At 47.4% G+C, this 17,457-nt stretch overlaps 1 protein-coding gene across 3 annotated transcripts in view; it reads left to right on the forward strand.

Moving 5' to 3' along the window:
- Myrip (myosin VIIA and Rab interacting protein) overlaps positions 1-17,457 on the forward strand; it is a 192,828-nt gene that overhangs the window by 42,446 nt on the left and 132,925 nt on the right. The window contains exon 1 of one of the 3 annotated variants that reach the window (XM_042282005.2): positions 9,935-10,130. The exons of the other annotated variants lie outside the window; for them this stretch is intronic. The gene's annotated coding sequence lies outside the window, so the exon portion shown is untranslated. Of the gene's footprint in view, positions 1-9,934; positions 10,131-17,457 lie in introns of those variants that run through there. 3 annotated transcript variants of the gene reach the window in all.

The following is a 17,457-nucleotide window of genomic DNA, read 5'->3' on the forward strand; positions in this document are numbered from 1 at the left end:
TGTGGGTGGCCCCATTCCTTCCGCTGGAATCCTGGACTGCACAAAAAGGAGAAAATAAACTGAGCGTAAGCACTTACTGCTGTCTGGTTCTTGATGTGGACAGGATGTGAGCTGTTCAAGTTCTGCCACAATGTGTTCCCCTCCATGATGGAGTTCCCTCAGACCGCGAGCCAAAATAGACCCTTTCTTCAGTTGCCTCTGCTGGGGCGATTTATCCCAACAGTGAGAAGAGTGACTTGGGGCTTGTGTGGTAAGACAGTCCCCAGCTGGGGGCACTGCTTTGATAGGCTGTCAATAACTTGAGGAGGTGGTGCCCAGCTAGAGGAAGGGGGTTGCTAGGGAAAGACTGTGGGCTTTGCTAGCCTGACCTCACTTCCTCTCCTGTGTCCACTTCCTGGGCCACTGAGAAGTGAGCTAGCAGCTGCCACACCTGCCTGCTGCCACACACTTTCCAGACACCATGCCTTCCCGGTTGATGGACCTTAGCCTCTCAAGCTGTGAGCCCAAATAAATCTTTTCCCTTAGTTACCTCTAAGTCAGCAACAACTGAAAATCTAATACAGAGGTAAAGTGCTCACACCTGGGGACCTGTTGCATTACTTGGAATAGAATCAGGTTTTTGTTTGTTTGTTTGTTTGTTTGTTTTGTGTGTGTGTGTACATGCTTGCGCACACCCACGCATGCACCCGCTCACACACATGGGTATGAGAGAGAGAGAGAGAGAGAGAGAGAGAGAGAGAGAGAGAGAGAGAGAGAGAGAGAGCACATGCATGAGGAAGTCATCAGACAGCTTGTGGAAATTGGTTCTCATGCCACCATGTGGGGCCCGGGGATTGAACACTGATCTTCAAGCTTGGCAGCAAACCCATGTGAGGTCATCCTGCAGGCCCCTCAATCACCATTTTCTAAAGTGGAAAGAACACAACATTTTAATGAAAGGAATTAGTATCTTTCCTATCAAAGAATCATTTTCACTTTAAACAAATGAAATGTTTGTTTTTATGATGTAAAATGAAGTTTTTAAAAAGTTTCTATTGCTAAAAGTAAAACTCCTTTGTTCTCACTGCCCACTGTTTGGGGTGCTGCAGTTGGTGTGATGAATTAGCCAACACCCCTGGTTACGTCGGCTTTTGCAGCTAGGGATGAGGTCATCTTGTCTGTACCCAGTTAAAGCATGACTGCCTGTGGTTTCTGCCTGTGTAACTGTGTTCCTAGTGCGCCTGCCGGCCCACACTTCCTCTTAACTGTGTTCCTAGTGCGTCTGCCGGCCCACACTTCCTCCCTGGCTGTCCTGCTCCTGAGAGTCTGTGTCAGCTGTGGCATTGACCGCTGGTTAATTAGCCTGTCACTTCTGAAGGGGGTGGCAGCCAGTCACCTGCTGTGAAAGATCAGTCTGTGGGAAACAGCTCAGACAATGAAGTGTTTGCCATGTAAGTGTAAGGACCTGAGTTCAAACCCTGGAACCCAAATTTAAAAAAATGCTAGACATGGAGGCTTGTACCTCCCAGCATGGGGAGATGGAGATAGGTAGATCTCTGGGGCTCACTGGCCAGCAGCCTGACCCATTAGTGAGTTCTAGGTCAGTGAGAGACCCTGTCTCAATAAATGACATGGACAGCTCTTGAGAAACACCTGCAGTTGACACTGTGGCTTCCCCACACATATGCACACATGTACACAAGCCCACCCATGTGCACACACAGCTAAGCACACACATAGCACATGCATGCACACATGTGCCCACGCACACACAAGCACATGCATGTGTGCACACATACAAGTGCACACACATATATAAGCACATACATATGCCCACATACACAAGCACACACATGTGCGCGCGCACACACACACACACACACACACACACACACACACACACACACACACACAATGGTAACTCTGAGGGCAGAGCCAGTGTATTCTATGCTGGAGTGGAGAGGCCTGACCCTGCTCAGTCTGAGAGTGTCCATATGATGGGAGAAAGCCCAGCCAGTGGGGGGGGGGGGCACCTGTGAAGAACTCAGGGCCTTGTAGGAAGGCAGGAGACCTCAGGGAGGAAGGGGTGGAGTGGAGAGGGACTCAGACTCACAGCCAGAGGGGCCTCGTGAGATTTGGGTTCTTAGCTCTCCTCTTTATTGCTGACATTCTGTTAATAATGGAAAGGCCACATATATCACAGCAAAGCTGTTGGGTATTCGTTCATTTGCTTCAGAATCTCGGTTTTGAATGTCAGGAGCCTCCTGGGGAAATGGGAAGTGAGCCCCAGGGGAGGAGGAGAGAGGGATTCATAATGGAGTAAAGGCCTTCGCCCTTGAGGAAGATTGCAGAGGCTGAGCTGAGTCTTGCAGGAATATTTGTGATCTGTATACGGCGAGAGAGGCCAGGCAGACTTCCTAAAGCAGAGGACCCTTTCATCTGAGCCTTAGGAATTTCCAAGCAGATTTAGACACAGGTCAGGCAGCAGGGAGCATCCTGGGTAAGTGATAAAGATGGAAGGGGGGGTGTGTCTCCCACACCAAATCAGGACTGGCCCCTGGTGGTAGGGGAGCTCCTTTGTGCTAATTCTGCTTTCACTGTTCCAATGGCGGCTGACATGATACTTCGAGTCTCACCTCCTCCCCCCACAACCCTGGAGAAGCCTAATTCTTACTTGTTTACAAATTAGAGACTGAAGCTCCAAAGACCCACTCAGGTTCTCACAAGGAGAGGTGGATTCACGCCTACCTAGAGTTACATGAAGAGAGGAGGATAGCCACTGCCCTTGGTGTGAAAAGCAAGGGCACCCGGGACCCCGGAGCAGAATGAGTAAAACAAGGGCCGTGTTCAAACCCAGTGCTGTGCTGCTAATGCCCACCGTGTGCTCCGGAATGGAGGAGTTACAGGGTTTGCGTCCATGGATGGTGGATGACACCATAGCCCTTGACCATGCATGCCCTCTGCCTTTCCTCTGCTAGGAAAGTACTCTAGAAAACACACCCAGAATCGCAAGGGATCAAACATGAAAACAGAATGCAGAATGTCCTGGTGGTTTTTAATTGATTGTACCTTGAAATGTTCCTAAAATTATATTTTAAATGAAGTGCCTTACTACGATAATGCCACTTTTACAGAACATGGATGTGGTAGTTTGAATGTAATTGGCCCCCATAATCTCATAGGGAGTGGTATTATTGGAAGGTGTGACCTTGTTGGAGTGGGTGTGGCCTTGTTGGAGGAAGTGTGTCACTGTGGGATTGGGCTTTGAAGTTTCCTATGCTCAGGACACCGCCCAGTGTCTCAGTTGACTTCCTGCAAGATGTAGGACTCTCAGCTGCTCCAATATCACATCTGCCTGCATGCTGCCATGCTCCACATCATGATGATAATGGACTGAATCTCTGAAATTATAAATGAGCCACCTCAGTTAAATGTTTTCTTTATAAGAGCTGCTGTGGTTGTGGTGTGTCTTCACAGCAATAGAAACACTAAGAAACACTAAGAAGTTGGTAACAGAAGTGGGGTATTGTTGTGATAGGCCTGATCATGTGTTTATTTGGAGGAATTTGGAGTTTGATACTTGGGGTTATGTGAGTAGCAGAATGCTTTAAGAACTGCTAATGGGCCATACTAGTAACGAGCATGGAAGACAGACGTGGTAAGAGTTATTTGATCTGTCAGGCTTACTCAAGAGGTTTCAGAGGAGAATTTTAGTATTCTGCCTAGAGATCATTCTTGTGATATTTTGATAAAGAAGGTGGCTGCCTTTTGTCCTTGTCCGAAGACTCTGCCTGAGCTAAAGTGAAGAGTTTGGATTAATTCCATTGGCAGAAGAAATCTCAAAACAGCCTAGTATAGACTCTATTGGATGTATTAGTGTGGATATATTAGTGTGGATGTATTAGTGTGGATATATTAGTGTGGATGTATTAGTGTGGATATATTAGTGTGGATGTATTAGTGTGGATGTATTAGTGTGGATATATTAGTGTGGATGTATTAGTGTGGATGTATTAGTGTGGATGTATTAGTGTGGATGTATTAGTGTGGATCTATTAGTGGTAACTCTAGTGAGGATTTGTCCTGAAAAGGAGCAAGTTGAGCAGGGTAAATTGCAAAAAGTAAATTTTGAGAAGAAAAAGAGGAAGGGGAGTGGAGCTGAGTCCTGTGTTCAAGGAGATAAATGGATTAAGAAATGGAATAAAGGGAGTGGTGACCTCAGGGCAAGATTCTACCCAGCTAAGTTTCTTTTTTCTTTCTTTCTTTCTTCCTTCCTTCCTTCCTTCCTTCCTTCCTTCCTTCCTTCCTTCCTTCCTTCCTTCCTTCCTTCCTTCCTTTCTTTTTTCTTTCTTCCTTTCTTCCTTTCTTCCCTCCTCTCTCTCTCTCTCTCTCTCTCTCTCTCTCTCTCTCTCTCTCTCTCTCTCTCTCCCTCCCTCCCTCCCTCCCTCCCTCCCTTCCTTCCTTTCTTTATTAAATGTTGAATGCTGTTTATTGAAGGAGGGAGGAGGTCTTAAATACAGGCTTACAGCACAATGGGAGAACCCCGGAGGACAGAAGTTCGCTATGGATGTTTTACAATTATGCATCTAAGCTGTTAACACCCATTATGCAGGATACACAGACAAGGAACTTCCCTTAAGCATTCAGGAGGGTGAGGAAAGAAACTAAAGAAAAGCTTAGAGCCAGGTGTGTTGGGGCACACCTTTAATCCCTGCACTGGGAAGGGGCTGGTGGATCTCTGAGTTTGAGGCCAGCCTGGTCTACAGAGCAAGTTTCAGAACAGCCAAGCTTAGGCAGTGAAAGATAAATCTGGCGAAGATATCATTGAACAAGGGGGCCATGTTCCAGCCCCAACAAGCAGCAGAACTCGGCAACTTCAACTATATGGTTCTAGGTTTGGAGTTAAGGCTAGAAGAAAGGAACTATGGAATAAAACTGCTGAGGCCATAATGGGTAAAGATATTGCTAGCAGTTAGTTCACAGAGCCTGCTTAAAGAGCAAAGGAATTTATTAGAGAGAGAAAACTCACTCTACAGAATGGAGGAATTATTGCAGGGTCCTGGAAGGCTGAGGTGTAGCCCCAGGTTTTCTCAGGTCCCACACTACCCATGGTCCTGCAGCCGCTTATAAAATAATCACTTAGAAGCTTATATTAATTATAACTGCTTGGCCATTAGCTCAGGCTTAATTCTGACTAGCTCTTACACTTAAATGAACCCATAATTCTTATCTCTGTTTAGCCACATGGCTTGGTACCTTTTCTCAGTTCTGCCTTCACATCTTGCTTCCTCTGTGTCTGGCTAGCTGGTGACTCCTGACTCCGCCCTTCTTCTTCCCATCATCCTTAGTCTGTTTGCCCCGCCTATACTTCCTGCCTGGCTACTGGCCAATCAGCGATCTATTAAGCCAGTGTAAAAGAGCATTATCCCACAGCACCGAGGCACAGTCCCACGCTGTTCTTCCGCCTGGTCTGTCTCCAGCATCCAAAACCACAAGGGAGTGAAGAGCACCTTAACACTTCTCCCCCCACAGCAGCCACACCCCAGGACCATGTACTTCAAGGTCATAGGCAGGTGTAACAATTACCCGATACCTTACTAGGGGCAGTGCTTCAAGGTCATAGCTAGAACAGCTACCTACTACAAGGCCAGGCATGTGTCAGGGGTGTCCCTGGGTGGAGGCCTAGTAGAGAGGCCATTGTGTGAAGCTGTGAAGTTGAAACCTGGAGAACCCAAGATGTTAGAGATGCCAGAGTCATGTGATACCTGCTGAGGAGAACTGCTAACAGGAAGTGGAACCATCCCAAAAGAAAGAAGTGTGTTGCAGTCAACAAAGCTAAACAGGGGGCGAGTGCTGAAGAGCATTTCGACATCAGACATGGAGATGCAGAGTTTGGAGTTTGCCCAGATGGTTTTTGGTTTTGCTTTGGTCCAGTATTTCCTCACTATGCTCCCTCCCTTCCCTTCATTTTGGAACAGCAATGTATATATATCCTGTGCCATTATATGTTGGAAGTATGTGATTTGCTTTATGATTTGATTTTATAGGGGATTACAGTTAGATTGCATGAATCTCAGAAGAGACTTTCAACTTTGGACTTTAAAACATTGTTGAGACTGTGATAGACTATGGGGACTTTTGAAGTTGGACTAAATGCATTTTGCATATGATATTGCTACAAGCTTATGAGGGCCAGGGAGTGGAATGTGGTAGTTTGAATGTAATTGGCCCCCATAATCTCATTGAGAGTGGCACTATTAGGAAGTGTGGCTTTGTTGGAGTGGGTATGGCCTTGCTGGAGGAAGTATGTCACTGTGGGGATGAACTTTGAAGTTTCCTATGCTCAGGATATTGCCCAGTATCTCAGTTGACCTCCTGTTGCCTGCAAGATGTAGGAATCTCAGCTACTTCTCCAGTACCATGTCTGCCTGCACACACATGTCCCACCATGATGATAATGGACTAAACCTCTGAAACTGAGTGAGCCACCCCACTTAAATGTTTTGCTTTATAAGAGGTGCCGTGGTCATGGTGTCTCTTCACAGCAATAGAAACCCTAAGATAGTGGACACCCAGGTGTTTTAAATGGCATAATATGTAGAGCTTTGCTGATATTTTAGTGTGTCCCTAGATGCCTGGCTAAGCAGTTTAGGACTTGTAAAATCTAAAGGGAAGCTTTCCTTCTCAATTGGGGTGGAGCAAGTCCTTTTTAAAGCATTACGTTTTTATCTATTTGTTTGTTTGTGTGTGTGTCTGTTGTCTGTGCACGCACGTAGGTCATATTGAACATCTGGAGGTCAGAGGACAGCTCACTTCTGCCGTGGGAGTTCTGGGGTCAAATTCAGGCTGTCCAGCTTGGCAGCAAGCCCTTACCCACTGAGCCCTCTAGCTGCCCTCCTGCTTTCTCTTTTAAGACATGATTTCTGGTACCCTACTGGCCTTGAATCTGCTCTCTAGCTGAGGATGATGGGTGGCCTCGAACTTCTGAACCTTCTGCCTTCACCTTCTGGTTGCTGTGGCATCACATCCAGTTTATGCAGTGCAGGAAAGCCAGGGCTCCCTACATGCTAGGCAAGCACTCCAGCCACGGAGCCGCCTCCCCAGCCCTGGAGCATCCAGTCCTTCCTATGTGCCAGTCCTAGTTACCTGTAAGTCCAGCCCAAGTGTTGAGTCATCTCTGTGAGGAGAGAGTGGTCTTGACGGTAATGAACTTTACAAGGAAAGTGTGCCACATGCACACCACATTCCCAAGCGATCTGTGCACATCACTGGACAGAAGGTAGCCTTCCCTGTTTCTCTGATGGCAAAGGTAGACCAAACCCACTCTGACCTTTGAAATGACACATGACTCTGCTCTTGGTGAGCCTGGATTAGAACGCAGGGCCATGTGCATGTTAGGCAAGTGCTCTGCCACCAAGCTGCATCCCCAGTCCAACACATGGCTTTTGAATGGCCTCCTTCATAATGTATACCACACCTTGGACACACGCTTTCCCCTGGGGCATGTTTACGGGACTCATAGGGGTGTTCTACACACAGAGCTCACACCAGTGCCGTGCTCTGCTGTTTAGTTTCTGAATACAGTGGCTGACTGGGAGGTTCTGGATGGTTCTTCCTGCAACCATTAGGAACAGTTTTCTAACAGCCTGCTCTGTGGATCCGAGTTCCTGGACTCTGTTTACTTTCTCATTGCAAATGTCAGCGGCTCAGCTGCTGAGCCCTGATAAACCTTACGTGGCTTTCATTCTAGGCTGACCTTTAGCACCCAGGCCTCTGGCACTGAATATGCAGAGAACTGGCCTCCAAGGGTGGCGGAGAGAAGCTTCCCTGGAGCCATTTATAAATGTAGCTTTCTTCTGCCACAGTAATCCAGGCTCTCCCTCTGCTCTGTGCAGCTGATAGACTGAAGTCATCCTTATTCCTGTGGACATCCTGACTCCCGGAAGTGGGCCCTGGATGTGGTGCCAGCAGCTGCCTGCCTCCCTGTGTCTCAGTGCCTGACGCCAGAGCTCATGTCCTGGCTGGCCAGTCTTCCTCCTTCCTTCCTTCCTTCCTTCCTTCCTTCCTTCCTTCCTTCCTTCCTTCCTTCCTTCCTTCCTTCCTTCCTTCCTTCCCTCCTTCCCTCCTTCCTTCCTTCCCTCCTTCCCTCCTTCCTTCCTTCCTTCCCTCTTTCCCTCCCTCCCTCCCTCCTTCCTTCCTTCCTTCCTTCCTTCCTTCCTTCCTTCCTTCCTTTTCTTCCTTCCCTTCCTCCCTTCTCTCTCTCTTTCTTCTGTTCCTATATATGCAGGTGTTTGTGGGCACATGCACACACACACACACACACACACACACACACACACACACACACACACCTTGGGGTCTACCAGGCTTATAATTCCAGGTTTCAGTCTGTTGTAGAGGGAAAATCAAGGCAGGAACTTGCAGCTGTCACATCACAGCCACAGTGAACAGCAGAGAAATGAATGATATCTGCCGGTGTTCAGCTAGCTGCCTCCATCATGCAGTCCAGGGCCCCAAACTAAGGAATGGTGCTGCCCACATGTGGACGGGGGTGGGGAGTGGGGAGGGTTCCTTCTTGTACAGTTAATACAACCAAGGCATGTTGTTGTTGTTTGTTTTTTCTCTTTGGTCTTTTGGGGGGCTTGCCACCCAGCTCCCAAATAAATCACACGTGGAGGCCTATTTCTTAATTATAAAGGCCTGGCCTTAGCTTGGCTTGTTTCTAGCAAGCTTTTCTTAACTTTAAATTATCCTGTCTACTTTTTGCCTCTGGGCTTTTCCTGTTCTTCCTTCTGTAATCTTATTTTTACTCTTACTCCGTGGCTGGCTGTATAGCTGGGTGGTTGGCCCTGGTATCTCCTTCCTTTTTTTCTCTTACTTGCTGTGGGATGTTCTGTATATCAAATGTGTTGCTCTGATTGGTTAATAAATAAAACACTGATTGGCCAGTAGCCAAGCAGGAAGTATAGGTGGGGCAAGCAGAGAAGAGAATTCTGGGAAGTGGAAGGCTGAGGCGGTGAGACACTGCCTGCCACCACCATGACAAGCGAGATGTAAGGTACCGGTAAGCCACAAGCCACATGGCAACTTATAGATTAATAGAAATGGGTTAATTTAAGATATAAGAACAGTTAGCAAGAAGCCTGCCATGGCCATACAGTTTGTAAATAATATAAGCATCTGTGTGTTTATTTTATTTTTGGTTGTGAGCCTAGCCTTTAACAGCTGAGCCATCTCTCCAGCCCTGTGTGTTTATTTTATAAGTGGGCTATTGGACTGCCAGGGCTTGGCGGGACCCGGAGAGAAAACTCCAGCTACACTTACTCTTCTTTTCCTCCCAGATTTTTCCTTCTATTTATTCTCTCTGCCTGCCAGCCCTGCCTATTTCTCTCTCCTGCCTCACTATTGACTTTTCAGCTCTTTATTAGACCATCAGGTGTTTTAGACAGGCAAAATAACACAGCTCCACAGAGTTAAACACAAGCAACATAAACAACCATAACCTACCTTAAAATAATATTCCACAACCAAGGCAGCCCCTCACAGATATGCATACAGGCTATGATCTAGACCAGCAGTTTTCAACCTTCCTAATGCTGTGACCCTTTAATACAGTTCCTCATGTTGTGGTGACCCACAATCATAAAATTATTTCATTGCTATTTCTTAATGGTAATTTTCTACTGTTATGAATCATAATGTAAATATCTGCTATGCAGGATATCTGATGTGTGACCCCTGTGAAAGGGTTGTTTGATCCCCAAAGGAGTCTTGACCCATAGGCTAAGAGTCGCTGATCTAGACCATCCTTCACTGAGACTCTCTCCATTGATGAATCTAGATTGTGTCATGTTGACAGAATCAACAATTACCATTGTCCAGGTCATAGAAACACTGGGACATGGGGCAAGTCTTTGTGATCACAGATAGTCAGGTTTCAGGGACAGTTGAATGTGCAGAATAAAGCCCCTTTCTGTGGAAGGGTGAGGTCAGGGACCCTGTTGCTTCAAGGAAAACTGGATCAGGCAGGAAGCTGGAGAAAGGATTCTTCAGGACTCAGCAGGGGATGCTGGAGGCTGGACTGAGATGCAAATCCTTCCAAGGATTCTCTGGAAATGAGCATGCCTCCCCAGGTCCTAAACCCAAGAAAAGTAAGTAAAAGAAAGAAAAAGTATTATGAAGTTTCCCGGCAAGTAGAGATGGTGCTGATTCAGAAGGACTCATGAATGGAGATGTAGAGGTGCTGTCCGGTTGAAGGTGAAGGTTGGCATTCCTGGACAGAAGTGTGTAGAAGAGAAGTCGTGACTCAGCTGCTAACGGGTGTCCATGGTGCAGTCAGTGGTGTAAGCAGAATAAATATTACAAGTTTATAGGCAAAATATACTCCATGCAAATCTCATGACCGATGTTCTGAGACACAAAAAATGTAGGGAAACCAAGTCCTTCAGCCGGCAGCATCAGCACCCAGACCTGTGCAGCACTGTCAGCTTTGCAAAGAGGTTCGAATACCGCACCATCTGGCTGCTGTCAGACGTGTTTATCGGTTGCCATCTTCCAGGGATCAAATGCTGCTACCAGGAGACATTATCCTTAGTCCGCATCACTGATGTTTCCTTTGGTTAAATGCAGTGTTAGCTGTAATCAAGAAGAGGACAGGGAGTTGGTTAGGGGAGCTGGAGGTGTAGCTCAGTTGAGGAACAATTTCCTAGCATGCTCGGAGTCCTGGGTTTGATCCTCAGCACTGTACAAATGAACCATGGTGGGACATGCCTGCAATGTCAACGCTCAGCAAGCTGAGGCAGGAGGGCGAGAAGTTCAGAGTCTACCCTGGGCTAAAGAATCTGTCGAGGGAAGGAAAGAAGGGAGGGATGGAGGGGAGAAAGAAGGAAGGAGTGATGATTATAGGATCCCCCCCCCCCCCCGATTCCTGGGAATTCAGATTTCTTTCTGTTCCCAAAGGAGAGTATAGCTGGAACAGGCTAACAGGGGTGAGGTGGGGTAGGGTGATGGGGTGGGGTGAAGTGGTGAGGTAAAGGGGTGGATTTCCATGTTGTTGCAGAAGACAGAGATGGGAGGGGACTCTTGAAGGTTGAACCCATGGCCTGAGTGTGTGCCTATAACCCGATGGCTCCAGGAAGAGGGGCTAGGGAGGGTTGCCAGCTCCTAGTTGATGGTCTCTGCTTGGATATGTTCATACTGGCCCATGCTGTGTGTACAGGTGCGGTGAGCTGAGGCTCCAGAAAACAGCATGGGACCAGAGGTTGGCAGAGTGCATCACAGCCTCCCTTCCTTCTGCCCAGAGGTTCTTCTGTGCCTCTAACCTGTAGTCGGGAAGATTTCCTGTGTCCTGGCCTGCCTGCGGTCGGGACAGATCTCTCCCACTCCAGTCCCCCAAGTAAACACACAGAGGCTTATATTATTAAAACTGCTCTGCCATTAGCCGAGGCCTACCACTAACTAGTTCTTACACTTAAACTCAGCCCATTTCTGTTCATCTATATGTAGCCACATGTTCTGTGGCTTTACCTGTGTGCCATTACATGCTACTCCCTGGACGACAGGCTGGTGTCTCCTCACTCAGCCTTCCTCTTCCCAGAATTCTCTTTGTCTGCTTATCCCCCCTGTACTTCCTCCTGGCTACTGGCCAGTCAGCATTTTATTTATCAACCAATCAGGGCAGCACATTCACAGCATACAGAGCAATATCCATAGCACTAGCCCTCTCTCAAACCCTGGTGATTTCTATTTGATTTTTCCACTGCAGTGAACTAACTGAGCTACGTCAAGGCCTCAGCCCTAAAACTCACCTGCACTTGTGATCTGGCTGAGCCCAGCATTCATTGGATGCAATGATGTGGGTATCAATATGCCCACACCACAAAGATTGGATGCAGAGATGTCATGCACCCAAAGTCACCCAGCTTGGCCCTTCATGGTGACTAAGTTCAGACCTGCCTGCCCTTGACTGGCAGCCTTCAGCCATGCTAACTCCTTAGTGCTTATGGTCACTGAGTCTTGGATGTTAGAGCTGGAAGGACCTTTGGGAGATCTGACTTGGCACATTTCCTGTCTTCTTGTAGGCAAGGGACTCTTGTTTCCACGTCAGAGAAGCCAGTGTGGTGCTCTGCCTCACTCAGGGCATGTCAAGGGAACCTTGGAAAAGAGAACACTGAAATTTGTTCTGTCAAGACACACTGCCTTTGTTTTTTTTTTTTTTTTGGCTTTGATCATCAAGAACAGAACAGGCAGTTTGGCTTAAGGGATCAATAAATAATTTGCCAAAGCTGTTAGAGACTAGTCCTGTCTTTGTTCCCACCATTCTTTGTCTGTCTCTCTTGGCATGGTATACCATAATGGATCATGATTCCTTTTGCAGTTAGGGTGATTCAGAGCAGGCACCTGAATCTGGTCACCTCCTTTCTGGTAGAAGTCTGACTGCTGCTTCCTGAGACTGAGATGACTCAAGGACATATGGGGACAAGTTGCTTGTGTCCTAGACAACAGCAAGGCGCTGCTTCTCACAGGCCAATAATTCTCATGGAGAAATCGTCTCATTTTTTTTATAAGTTGGTGTCTCCATGCTTTATCTTGACCAAGGCAGTATGTGTTCCGTCATCTGTGTCCATCCTGTCCCATCCCTGGGGCGTCCTCTCTACTGCTTTGACAAGGGACAGGTGTGAGCAATCCCAAGATGTCTTCTCTAGGCCAGGACTCTACAGAATCTCTGAGCTGGGTCCATCTGGTCAGGGGTCAGACACAGCACTATCCTGTACCCTGTGCCTGGGGCTGTCGCTGTGGCCAGGGTCACATGGTGCTTGTACATTTGAGGCCTGTCATCAGCAGACCTGGAATTGGTCCAGTGACATACAATGTGGCCTTTCTTTGGTTTTGCCCTTCATGTATGAGCCAATGTAAGAAGAGAGCCTGTGGAGTCAGGAAAGCTCCAGGATGGCTGGAGGCCCTGAGAGATCCAGAGTAATAAGAAAGCGCAAGCCCAGCCTGGTAACACAGGCCTGTCCACCCCAGCTGCCTGTGAGCTGAGGCTGGAGGAGCCTGTCTAGGCTACGAATTTCAAAGCCAACCTGGGTAACTTAGCAAGACCCTGTCTCCAAATGAATACATAATAAAGTAAATACATAAATAAAGGGGCTGGGAGAGGAAACTGATGTAGCAGAGCTAGTGAATTTGCTTAGCATGCATGGGCCCGGGGTTCAACCCCCAATAGCAGAAGTGAAGGGGGGGGATGGAGAGAGGGAGGGAGAACTAAAAAGGGATGGAGGGAGAAAGGAAGGAAAAATAGAAAGTAATTACTGATAGGCAGACTGTTAAATAATGGCCACCATTAACCGTAACTATCCCCAAAGCAAATTTGTTTGGTGGCACTAACAGAGCCTTTCATTACTCAGAATCCAGTGGGGGAGGGGTGGCTTCATTTTATGTCTTAGGATAGACATGTGCTTTTGTGGAGGAAAGGGTGACTTCATTGCTAAAGTGAATTAAGTCACAGGTAGAGCTCTGAAGGCAAGAGAGGAAAATTCAAGAGAGCGAGGAGAAGCCTGTCACTTCCAGCCAGCTGTCGCTGAGCTGAGGTCTCCATGCCAGGAGGAAGCAGGAAGCTGGTGCTACCCACGAAGCAGAGACAGGCACACCTGTGTAAGCAGCACCCAGGCCGAGGGAAGAAGACGGCCAGAGCCCCAAAGGGGCTCTGCTCCTCTTTAGGTCGCCCCTTTCCAAGGATTCTGCCGCCCCTGACTTCCAGTGGGACAAGTGCGCTTTCCCCATTCCTGAACCTGTAAATGGAGCCACACAGTGGGGCCTCTTTGGAATCTGGTTTCTTTCTCTTTCTTGTTTTTAAAAATAATGTATTTTCATTTTTAATTGTGTTTATGTCTTTGTGTCTGTGTGGGTATGTGCACATGAGTGCAGTGTCCTCAGAGGCCAGAAGAGGGCATCAGATCCCCTGGAGCTGGAGTTACAGGTGGTTGTGAGCCAACTGATGTGAGTGATGGGAACTGAGCTCTAGTCATCTGCAAAATAGTAAGTGCCCTCAACCGCTGAGCCTTCTCTCCGGCCTTGGAATCAGTTTCTTGTTTTGTTTCTGAGATTGATCAACATGCTGCATGTAGTGTGGACCGTCCACTGCACTGCCCTGTAGTATTCAGTGTATTTCTGACCCATTTTGCTGTCTAGGAGAGTTAGGGAGGTGCCTAGTTCCAGCTGTTGCAGTTTCTTCTGCTGACTTCTGGTGGCCTTGCTGATGTATTTCTGCTTTATACGGAACCAGGCATGGACTTGCTGATCCCAGGGTACCTGGGTATGGGTTAGAGCAGATGCCGCTGAATTCCACTCTTCTACACTTGACCTTGCATGAGTGAGATTGCCAGTTCTTCATGCCCTCACCAAAGTGTGCTATTTTGCATTAGCTGTTCTGGTGGTCTGTAGCTGCTCATGTAGCAGATAGGGTGCTGAGGCATGAGAAGGTGCTAAACACCCTCATCTTACAAGTGAAGAACTATAGTGTACGTTCTCAAGGTAGGCTGCAGAGCCCTGTGCATCTGGGCCATTGCCATGGGAGGTGCCTCCCTTCCTGAGTGCTGACCTCATTGGCTGGCCCTGGCCAGGGTCCTATCACTGATACCCCATTCCACTTCTGTGGGCCTTCCTGTCAGGTAATTTAATAACATCCCAGATATCAGCCATCATGTTCATTTGTGTGTGTGTTCATATGTTTGCACATGTGCATGCAGGTGTACATGCAATTGTGTGTGGAGGCCAAGCTCACTGTCAGGGGTCTGTTTTTGTAGATCTCCACCTCATCCTTAGAGACATGGTCTCTCACTGAACCTGAACTCACCTCTTGGCCTAGGCTGGTTAGCCAGCAACCCCCAAGGATCTGCCTGTCCCCACCTCCCCAGGACTGGGATTATAGTTTCACACTGTAACACCTGATTTCTGAAGTGGATGCTGGGGCTCTAGACTCAGGTCCTCAGACCTGTGCAGCAGTCTCTTTACTCAGCCCTGAATGTCATTTGGAAAATGTCATTTTTTGGGCCCTAGAAAACTCCAAGCTGCCCCCAACTCTCATCTTGAATTCAGATTTAATGCCACTGTAGAGTTTCCTAATGAGCCTCAGAATCCTCTCTTGTTTTCTCTGTCTTCTTCAGCCAGTGTCTGATGGAAGAGGCGGAACAGCCCCATCCAAGGACAGGAGAAAGCCCTGCCAGCCCATAGCAGAACCTTCCAGCAGGCAAGCAGCCAGAGGGGCGATGTGCTAGCCTGAGCTAGCCTGAGCTAGCCTGAGCTGCTTTTCTCTGTGCCTTGGGAAGGATGCATCTGAGCCTTTCCAGCTACATGGAAAACCAGGCCATGGGTAAAGATACAAAGCATGAAGCTAAAGAGAGGACTTAGTCATTAAGGGCAAGTACTGCCCTCCAGAGGACCCAGTTCCAGCACCCACACTGAGCAAGTCACAGCTACCTGTAACTCCAGCTCCAGGGGATGTGACACCCTCCTCTGGTGTCTGTGGGTACCTACACTCATGTGCACACAACTACACACACACACACACACACACACACACACACACACACACACACACCTAATTAAAATACAGTAAATTTTTAGAATGATGCAAAGCAGAAAATAACAAATATGATCACTGGGAGTATGTCTAGTAAAGCACACATCCCTGCCCGTGTCCAGTGGGACAGCCAAAGCAGAGGCTGCTGGTGACTGTCATAGTGGGGAGGCTTGTGGGGCATTTGGAGTCTCCTGTATTTGCAGAATATTGGCAGCCCTGTCTCTAAAAATAATAATAATAATAATAATAATGCTGAGAACATTTGAGGAAGATATCTAATGTCACCTCTGGCCTCCACACACATGCACACACTTGTACTCATACAGAAAAAATTAAATTATAATTTCTAAAAAGATAGGTATTTTCCTTTCATATTTTTCTGCCTATATTTTAGAAGATGATGGAATTGTAAATTTTTGAAGCTCTGGATTTTGTTATTTTTCAAAAGTCATACTGTTGTGATTAATGGCAAACTAAAAAGATAACGTAAAACAGACAGAGCAACCAGTGTTCTCATGAGGAAATGGATCTGCACTCATAAAATTAGGAGCTGTGCTGGAGGAGGATTCAGGTGTGTGTAATCTCTGGCTATATATAGTGTGTGTGGGCATAAAGTATGTGTCTATCTACATATTTGTATGTGCTTTTTATCACTAGATCCTACATTTTATTAACACCCCCCCCCCCGTTAGATGAATTGGGTACTAAAGAAATAACACAGTGTGCATTTTTGTGTGTATACATGTGTCTCTGTGCAGGTACCCATGGTGGGCATGTCTGTGGAGGCCAGAGGACAACCTCAGCTGTCATTCATCAGGCTCTGTCCACCTTGTTTTCCTGAGGCAGGGTCTCTCACTGGCCTGAAATTCACCAAGTAGGCTGGGCTGGCTGGCTGGCCAGCAAATCCCAGAGCTCTACACATCTTTACATCCCCCGTGCTGGGATTGCCAGCGAGGTCACCACATCCAGCTTTTTAAACATGTCACTTCTGGGGTGTCAAACTTAGGCCCATAGGCTTACAAGGCAAGCGCCTTGCTGGCCGAGCCGCCTCCCTGGCCCTATAGTTCTACTTAATAATAGATAGATAGTGAACCATGGGCCTAAATAAGTCCTTCCTAGTCAACAAAAATAGTAGGTGGGGGCTGAAGAGATGGCTCTGCAGTTAAGAATGCCTGCTGCCTTGCAGAGGACCTGAATTGGGTTCCTAGAACCCACATCAGGCAGTTCACAACCCCCTGTAACTCCAGCTTCAGAGGATCCGATGCCCTTTTCTGGCCTCTGACATCACTGTACTCATGTGCACCCCCACCCCCCATGTAAAAACAATCCTTTAAAATAGTAGATTGGTGGATTTTTTTTACACTAAAATATACTCTAAAGAATACATTTTATATGCACATATCATTTAGTCCATTGAGTCCAGTCGGTGCTGCCGTCCATTAGAGCATGGGCAATCTTCCAGTGGCCACCCCTCAAAGAAAAATGACTCGCTGTCCTGTGGCAGCCATCAACTGCCAGTGGCTTCCCAGCTTGGGAGTCTGACTCCTACTCCATGATGAAAGTTGTTAGAGATGCATTTGTTTTTATTTCACAGGCATAGGTGTTTTGCTTGCATGTATTACATGTATAACTGTGCACTGTGTGCATGTGTGGTGCCCAAGGAGACCATAAAGGGGCAATTGTATGCCTTGGAACTAGAGTCACAGGTACTTATGTGTGGGTTAGGAACTGAAGCTGGGTCCCCTGCATGGGCAGCAAGTGCTCCTAAACAGAGTCATCTCTCCAGCTCCTGTACTGGGATTTTTAACTGATTGGATCTTGTGTAGGTTTTGTAGAGGTAACAATGGCTGCTATGAGTTCATGTGTCCGATAGCCACAAGATTTCCAGGGGACAGTAG

The sequence above is a fragment of the Peromyscus maniculatus genome, chromosome 7 (genome assembly GCF_049852395.1).
Source record: "Peromyscus maniculatus bairdii isolate BWxNUB_F1_BW_parent chromosome 7, HU_Pman_BW_mat_3.1, whole genome shotgun sequence".
NCBI lineage: Eukaryota > Metazoa > Chordata > Mammalia > Rodentia > Cricetidae > Peromyscus > Peromyscus maniculatus.